Raw genomic sequence first — 9170 nt, 5'->3', positions numbered from 1 at the left:
GCTTTGTGTATCATTTGTGCCATTTTAAATTCCACCAGATCCCTAAACTTAAAAATGTTTTTAATTGTCTAAAGTTTACTGGTCTGATTCAGATGAGCTGTTCATGATCCTGATGGCTTTTTCTTAAGGGTGTGTCGCAGATCAGAATTTTGTATCCTTCTAATTCACAGTTATTAAGATAAGGATCAAGTCTACAATGGAATGAATTCAATTTAAAAAAAATTCCAGCAAAGTAATGCAAAAATAGTTATTACAAACACAATTATGAGCCGAAACAAAAAGACAATAAAGTAAATGTGCAAAATTATATATTGTAGTATGTGGTCCAAATAAAGTGTCACACAATAATAATGATAATAATAATAACGATGATGATGATAATAATAATAACTTTATTTATATTGCACTTTTATAAACAGTTGTTGCACAAAGTGCTTTACAGTAAAAACACAAAAACAAAAAAGTCAGGCGAGGCAGAGAAAACAGGCAATTATTAAACAAATGGGAATTACAGATGAAAAAAAGAATGTTATTCATAAATTAATACACCACAGTAAGTTTTAGGCACTTTTACAGAGAAAAACAAAACCCGTTTAAGACTCCACGTGATGTATGTAGTCCCTGTACTCCAGGTGTAGGGTTCTCACGTGGCACCTGGGAGGTCGAGGTTCAATTCCCGGCCAGTGCAATAGCCCTTTCAAGAATTCCTGCTGATTTGTTTAGTTCATTTGAAAATGACCTAAACTTGTTTATTCTTGTTTTGGTTTTGGATCGGTTATCTCCCTAAAATATGCATTTGGCAGTGCTGTCGATATTCGGATCCACACATGCATATGAGCAAGGCTTCTCTAAAATGAACTTTATAAAAACAAAAAAAATCACTCACTCACGTGTATATATATAACACTATATATATATAACATATATATATATATTATACAGCATTATCTTCAAAATTCATCATATATATATATAGTGTTATATATTATACAGCGTTATCTTAAAAATTCATCATAAGGGTTTTGTGGCTCCCAGCATGTTCTGTTCAACGGCCCTAATAACTCTTTGAGTGTTGAAGGTTGCCGTCCTCTGGGCTGGACTGTCCAGGTCCAGACAGGCTGTCCACATCCAAACTGTTGTAGGGATTTACTTCAAAAGCTTAGTTATCAGCAGTAAATTATTGAAAGTTATAGAAAGTAATTTATGAATAATTGAGATTCGTAATTGAAATATAATTGTTGTTTATTAATTAATAATTTTGGGGCACCACCCTGAAATCAGGGACTAATGACCAAAATATCAATGTCAGTTAAAAAGATTCAACTAAACCAAATACAAACAAGCACATAAGTGGGAGAGAAGATGTGAGATGGAGCACTGACCCTGTCAACCAGCAAACGTTACAAAAAAAGAACAAATAACCAAAGAGAAGAGTTCAAATGAGCTCACAGGTGTTTATTAACCAAATGTACTCACTCACAAATTACTGCATTTACAAATCAATACATCGAGTCAGCAAACATTCATCTGAGGTATTGCTACAATTACTGAACACAAAACTCAGTGAAAGCACAAGAAATGAAAGAGGGAGAGGCAAGATGGCTGCGTGGTCACGGAGAACCATGTGGCCACAACGTCTAAGATGGCGGACATGCATAGTCCCGACACGAGTGGATGTGGCGTTTTCAAATGTATCCACACTGAAACCCGTTTTCAAAACAACTCTGGTTTCAGGCTCCTACAACGCTGCGCCGTGAGGATGATCGGCCAAAAGCGATGCGGTTCCATAAAAAGGTGTTGTGGTGTGGACAGGGTCTGCTGGTTCCTGTAATCCTTTGTGTAAATCATGTGGTTGTGCAGCCCTTCGTTTCAGAAACGTGGTGGAGGTTCAAACACTGCTCATATCTGTGCAGACTGTCCACAACTAAAGAGACAAGTGTTTGTGTGGTTTTGGGATCCCACCGTGTGATGGGGTCGTCCCCCAGGGGACGCCAGAGAGCTTGACAGGGGTCGCATCAGGCACGTGTTGGTCTTAATATACCTTGGACTCATTTTCTCTTCCAGTTTGGGGGAAAAAAAACCCTCATGAATTACAAAGGCTGTAGAACTGTGGCGTTTAGATTGATCAGAAAGGGAAGATGTGACACACTGTTTGTTTCAGCTCTGCTTAAGGCAACATTTATGAACAAATTTAAACTGATAAAAATCTTCCAATGTGACACTCCTGGGGATTTCTCTCATTTAGCAGCATCAGGTTTTTTCTTTTTTTTTTTTTTTTTTAGATGCAGTGGTTTTCATCTTCATGTGATAGAAACTCACAATGAGAATTAGACGTCAGAGTGTTTTGCACTTCGTCACAGTCCTGCAAAGAAAAGACACATTTAGTCTGCGAGCTGCGGACAACAGTCAAGCTTTTGTTAAGCACAAGGAAAAAGAACCAAGAAACTCAGAAAAGGAAATTCCACTGCCTATTTTTTTTTGATCATGTCATGTTTTGGAAGAGAGCACACCTCACAGGAGGACACATGACTTGGGAGGCCTGAAGGGGTTATCGCTGGAGGGCACTCCCATGAGCAGAGGGTCTTTGTGGGCATTCTGCAAACAGAAGGTCTTCAGTTCCGCGGCAGCCTGAGAAACCTGAACACACAGCCATCAGAAACATGAGAAACACAAGTTAACATGAGAAATTCCTGCTCTGCAGACATTTGTTTAAACGTGTAGCACATAAATGGTCTGGAGTTTTATCCATGTCATGTTTCATTACGAAATAAATTCAGCTGAACCACACTCTCTAAAAATATGTACAAATTGAACATGTTAACCCTTAGTTGTTGAATTGTTGAAGGATACTGTTGTTTTACAATCAAATTGATAAAAAAAACTAAACAAATACACATATAATTACCACTTCTTGTCAAAGGATCCTCCTGATAGGTTTTTATTGGTGCTGTGAAATGATTCAAATCTTTAATAAGATTAATCACATGGTTCGTGTGGGCTAATTTCTGATTAATCACGATTAAATATTAATAATTTTTCATCTATATAAATTTTCCTTTCATTTTGCATGAGCAAACCCACCCAAGAAAGAAGAGAATATATCTGCACTGAATGTGTTTACTAAACACCTTCAACGGTTGATGTTGACAAAACATTTGTGAAACGGTGAAAAGGAAACTCCTCTTATGCATCGTACTGTGTGTCGGTCGGCTGTTCCGTCCACATTATTGCGTCAATTTAACAGCCCTATTTTTTTTAGAATACAATCTAATTTATTATTTACAGAAACTTAGTTTGAAAATGATTTACGAGACCCACAAGCTGCATGTTTAAATGTAGGTATTGTTTCTGTGTTGATAGAAGAAATGCATCAATCAGGTACAATCAGGAAGTAGGAAATATTTTGCTGAAGCTAAGAGGCCAAACACTGTGATGTTTGATAAAAGTATTACATAAACAATGCACCGCTGTCAGTAACTACCGTTTTCTTTTAATATTTCATTGAGTTTATGTATTAGCTCAGAAGAAAACAAGAGATTGATATGTTTCTAGATATGTTGGAAAACTGGCTGTTTTAACAGTTTTATTTCACACAATGATGAACTTAAGCAGTTTCTCTTAGATAAAGAAACTTCCATTTTTCCTACTTAAAATGTCTTGTGATGACAAACAGTGGCGAGCGTCTGAAAGAGCAGCGGGTAACATTCAGTCCTGCTGTGAAACAATAATCAGCTCTTCACCCTCTCACAGATCATCAAGTGCAGTTTGAAGATCCTGTCTTCATGTGATCAATGGACTTGAAGGTTTACCAATGGATGTCTGTGGGAGGGGCTTCAACAATATGTGGGAGTGACTTCAACAATATGTGGGAGGGGCTTCAACGGTATGTGGGAGGGGCTTCAAAAATATGTGGGAGGGGATTCAACGGTATGTGGGAGTGGCTTCATTGGTATGTGGGAGTGGCTTCAACGGTATGTGGGAGTGGCTTCAACAGTATGTGGGAGGGGCTTCAACAATATGTGGGAGGGGCTGCAACAATATGTGGGAGGGGCTTCAACGGTATGTGGGAGTGGCTTCAACAATATATGGGAGGGGCTTCAACTGTATGTGGGAGTGGCGTCAACAGTATGTGGGAGGGGCTTCAACAATATGTGGGAGGGGCTGCAACAATATGTGGGAGGGGCTTCAACGGTATGTGGGAGTGGCTTCAACAGCATGTGGGAGGGGATTCAACGGTATGTGGGAGTGGCTTCAACAGTATGTGGGAGGGGCTTCAACAATATGTGGGAGGGGCTTCAACGGTATGTGGGAGTGGCTTCAACAGCATGTGGGAGGGGCTGCAACAATATATGGGAGGGGCTTCAACTGTATGTGGGAGTGGCGTCAACAGTATGTGGGAGGGGCTTCAACAATATGTGAGAGTGGCTTCAACGGTATGTGGGAGTGGCTTCAACAATATGTGGGAGGGGCTTCAACGGTATGTGGGAGTGGCTTCAACAGTATGTGGGAGGGGCTTCAACTGTATGTGGGAGTGGCGTCAACAGTATGTGGGAGGGGCTTCAACAATATGTGAGAGTGGCTTCAACGGTATGTGGGAGTGACTTCAACAATATGTGGGAGTGGCTTCAACAGTATGTGGGAGTGGCTTCAACAGTATGTGGGAGGGTTTTCAGTAGTGTGCGGTTCAGAAGTTGGGGGGGGCTACAGTGTTGTGGGGACTAAAGGGTTGTGGGAGGGCTTCAGGAGTGGGAGTGGGAGGTAGGGATGGGAATTGATGAGATTTTTACAATTCTGATTCCATTTTCGTTTCTGCTTAACGATTCAGTTCTTTATCGATTCTCATTTGGAAATGAAACCTGTAGCATAAACAGAGGACGTGTCAACGCTGCCGCTGCTGCTGTTTAGAGCTTCATCCAGAGCGGATCAAAAACTTGACATTCATTCAAAGATATCGCTGTTGTGTGTGCAAATGTCTGCACGTTGAAACATCCACTTTTCAAGTATCGCAGGTGGCCCTGTTGCCCTGTTGCCCTGTTGCCCTGTTGCCCTGTTGCCCTGTTGCCCTGTTGCCCTGAGAAAGGCCCTGTCGTCATCCTTTCTCCTGAAATGGAATCAAACGTTCGAGCGTCTGTGCCACTTTGGCGCCATGCTTCCTGCCGGCTGCACTGGTGAATGACGTCACCACGCATGTTGTGTGTCTTGTGTGAGCTTCCCACACCCACTGGAATCGTCTCTGTATTTGCAGCATTAGGTCTACTAGTTCAAGGTGTCGGACTCCTCCAGGGTTGTTCTTTGTCTCTCTTCTGTTCCTGATCTTCATGGACAGGGTTTGGAGGAGCCGAGGTCAGGGGGGATCATCATGTGGGGGGCCGGAGGGTGGGAACTCTGCTTTTTACAGATTATGGATTATTTTTGGGGAGGATAGTCCGTATTTCCTTCGTGAGGAAATTGTCTTTACCATCCTATTTCTAGGAGCAGTGGGCTGCCACAGTGTGGCGCCGGGGGGCTGCTGTACGGTCAACTGTGGGATTCCAACCGACGACCATCACGTTCCAAATCCGCTTGACTAACCTCGAGGTCACCAGTGGTGGACGATGTGGTTCAACCGGCGGACGTGAGTTCTCCCTGTAAGGTGGCCGTCCTCAGTACTCATGACAGTGAGGAGTTGAACCATCAAGAGACGCTCAAAGTGGAGCTGCTGCTCCGACGCACTGAGACGTGGCCTGGACGTCACGGAAGAACTCTTGGGATGTGAGGTTTGCAGGTTTGAATCCCACAGTTTCCTTGCAGGTCACCACTGTGGATCATTTAGTAGTGACCCCTGACCTCCAGCAGCTCCCCGGGCTCCAGTCCACTGCTACTATAATTTGTAGTTGAGGTTGACTATTAATAGGACGGGTGGAATGCAGAAAAGATGAATAAAGGTGCTTTCTTCTACTTTGAATGGGTTTTATTGATCGTGACGGTCTGAAGTCCTCCAGACTGGAGGTTTTACATAAGAAGCCCCGCAGTGTGTGGGGTTTTTCTTCCATGTCTGTGTTCTTAATAAATGTGCAGCCTGATGTGATCCACGTGATTCTTTTCCGCCCTCGTGTGTGTGACTCTGACTCGTCATCTTCAGCTGTCTTTGTCCAACGTTTTGTTTGGTGCTGTTCTATCCTGGTTTCAGGTTTTTAGACCTCAGTCAGGTTTTAGATTTCTGACTTTGTCGACAGTGTGAATTCACAAAGCTCTGACAATCATGTCAGTTTTTATTGCTGGTAACTGTTGTTTGTGTTGGATTTGCTGGAGCACGGTGTTTCTGTGAGAGTAGCGGTCTGAAGAACTACTGAAGCACAATGAAGTGAGCGACTGAAAACATGCTGAAGGCTGCAGAAGTCCTGAAGTTTAAGATCATGGATCTGAAGGTTAAAACAATAATCCAGACAGGATTTCAAATCTTTCAGCAGCTTCATACAAAGAGATCAAAGTTATTTAGATAGAAAACGCGCGAAGGAGGAAACTTTTATTTAAACGTTTGTCTTTGATTTGCACCACACCATTGTACTTAATGTTCTTTGATTTGTTTTTGTAATTCTTTGTGAATAGAAAAAAACAAAATACTTCTTTGTAGAAAAAGTAAGGAAAAACAATTGGAGATTATTTATAGATTATGACGCAGACGTTTGTATTGAGCTGTATGAGCAGTGTAGCTACTCTACAGTTCTATCACACAGAATTTCAGACTTCATAACAGCTTTTGTTTGTTCTTAGTCCAGGACTTCTGACTTGTGACACACACACTCACACACACTTACATAAACTTGAAGTGACTTAAGAGCTACAAATAAAGGAGCCACTAACAATCCTCTCTGTCCCACTGCAGCACAATCAACAAAGCTCTGTGCTGCTCTGGATCACATTGACTCTATACACCAAAACGTGAGATTTGATTCCGTAATATCAGTTAAAGTTCAACTTTTGAGTTCACAAAGCTGCTTACTTCATTTTTAATCAACTCATAAAGAAAGACGTCAACCAGAATGAAGAGTTTGAAACTGTGAAGGATGAGTCCGACAGGCTTCAGTGTGGATGAGCAGAGAGTTGAGAGTGTGTGTGACTTTGTGGCGGCTCTCACCTTGATCCTGCAGACGCTGGCCTCCACCCGCAGCTGCTTGACGGCCTTCTGGGCCAGGACCAGACTGCTGCTGGCAGAGCTGCTGTTTGACATGACCGAAGCTTCCCGCTGCTCAGACACTTCACTGCTGTGCACTGCCGCTCCAGTCCACGCTGAGAGAGCCCGCCCACCACAACATCCATCAACGTTCAGTGTAGAGGCCGTTGGTTCCTCTCATTACAAACACAGAAAACATTCTTGAATTATCAAGCTTCATTGACGACCATAATGGTCGATGTGTGATTATTGCTGGTAGATTATGTGACATGCCTGTGGTAGTGGCCTGTGTCTATGCTGCTTCCTCGCCTTCCTTCCTAAAGTTTCAATTCAATTTTGATTTGCGATTTTAATTTGGTTGAAAACCCCTGCCATGACAGGTCTTCATCTCACCTCAGCTGCTATCCAAACCAGCTCAAGTCCTTGATGCATGTAAAATGAATGTAGGTCTGTTTGACTTATGGAGATCTGAAGCTCACTCAGACAAAGCTTTTTCATTTTTTCATACGTCCACCATTCTTTTTTTTTTTTTCCGCTTTTGGATAATCACTTTCTGTTTGAAACTTTAAACCCAAACATTGATTCTCTTTCAGAAAGATTCTCTGACATGAAAATTGTTTTCGGAGGAGACTTTAATGTTATTCTAAATTATGAAGTTGATTGGTGGCCAAGTAGCCATGAACAAAACTTTCTTTAAAAAATAAAAAACCTCAAGTTAAACAAATCACCCAAGAAGATGGCTTACATCTGATTCTGTAAAACATTTTCAGCAGAACTTGCAACCTTTCTCCTCAGTGTTTTTATTGAGAGTACAAACAATGAGGATCTCACTCCTTCATTTGCCAAGGCCTAATTACTCTCACCCCTGCAGCTTACGTTCTCAAATGTAACTTATGTAAATGCGAGCTGCTTTCTATCAAGACTTGCATTGATGCAGAAAACTCAGGAATTCCTGTAAAAGCTAAAGTTTACGACTATGATTTTACTACTATGATTAAAGATCAAATATCAGGAATAAAAAAAATTTCTTTTCCACTAATCTCTATATTACAGATGTGATTTTATGGATTCAGAGAGACTTAACAATAACCTAAAGAATAAGCTATTGTCTTTGAAGCCCTTTCATGAGGTATTAAACATCTGTTGTCATCTTCACTCAAAAATGATATTCAATTTACCTAACAAGAATTGCTTATTGAACACTCAAGTCTTTTATTTGTGCTAAAGCTACTAATAAATGCATAGGTGATCCAATCCAGAGGGGGAAATTCATAGATATGCCTCTATTTATATTTGGAATGGTGAACATTTTGCTATAAACTGTTTATTAACTAACAAATTCTGTATCTCAAATAAGGTGTGGGAGGAATCCTCAGAAATATTGGACAAATGTATCTCATTAACTCTGTTATCATTAAACATATGCTTAATGTTGACCCTCTGTGTTCATTCTGTCAACACAGAAGAAAAAAAAACCTCATCTCTTCTGGCATTGGCCCTTTAGTCAGATTTTGGAATGACTTTAATTCGTTTTAAACAGAAAAATTGACACTGATCTCAAATTATTTGGTATTTTTTGATGACGTGTCTGTCAAGAAAATAGATATTATTAATGTTATTTTTTTCTTTCAGCAAATTTTTTTTGATTTGCCAGCAAATCTGTAAAGCAAAAACCAACCTACCTGTCTTCCAACCTGGATTCAATACTGCACAAAGTCTAACGTGTCTTAATGAGTTTCTTTCTTGATACCTGGTGATATTTTATTTCATTTTATTTTTTATTTTCTGTGGCCACTCATGGACTCCAGACAAAAGCCTTATGTCAAGAATTTGATTCGTTTTTTGTGTCTCTATCTATATATAGACTGTATCTATATCTATCTATCTATCTATCTATCTATCTATCTATCTATCTATCTATCTATCTATCTATCTATCTATCTATCTATCTTATCGATATATAGATATAGATATAGATATAGATATAGATATAGATATAGATATAGATATAGATATA

This window comes from Lipophrys pholis (genome assembly GCF_963383615.2).
Source record: "Lipophrys pholis genome assembly, chromosome: 19".
Taxonomy (NCBI): Eukaryota; Metazoa; Chordata; class Actinopteri; order Blenniiformes; family Blenniidae; genus Lipophrys; species Lipophrys pholis.
Note: the sequence above shows the minus strand (reverse complement) of the source record.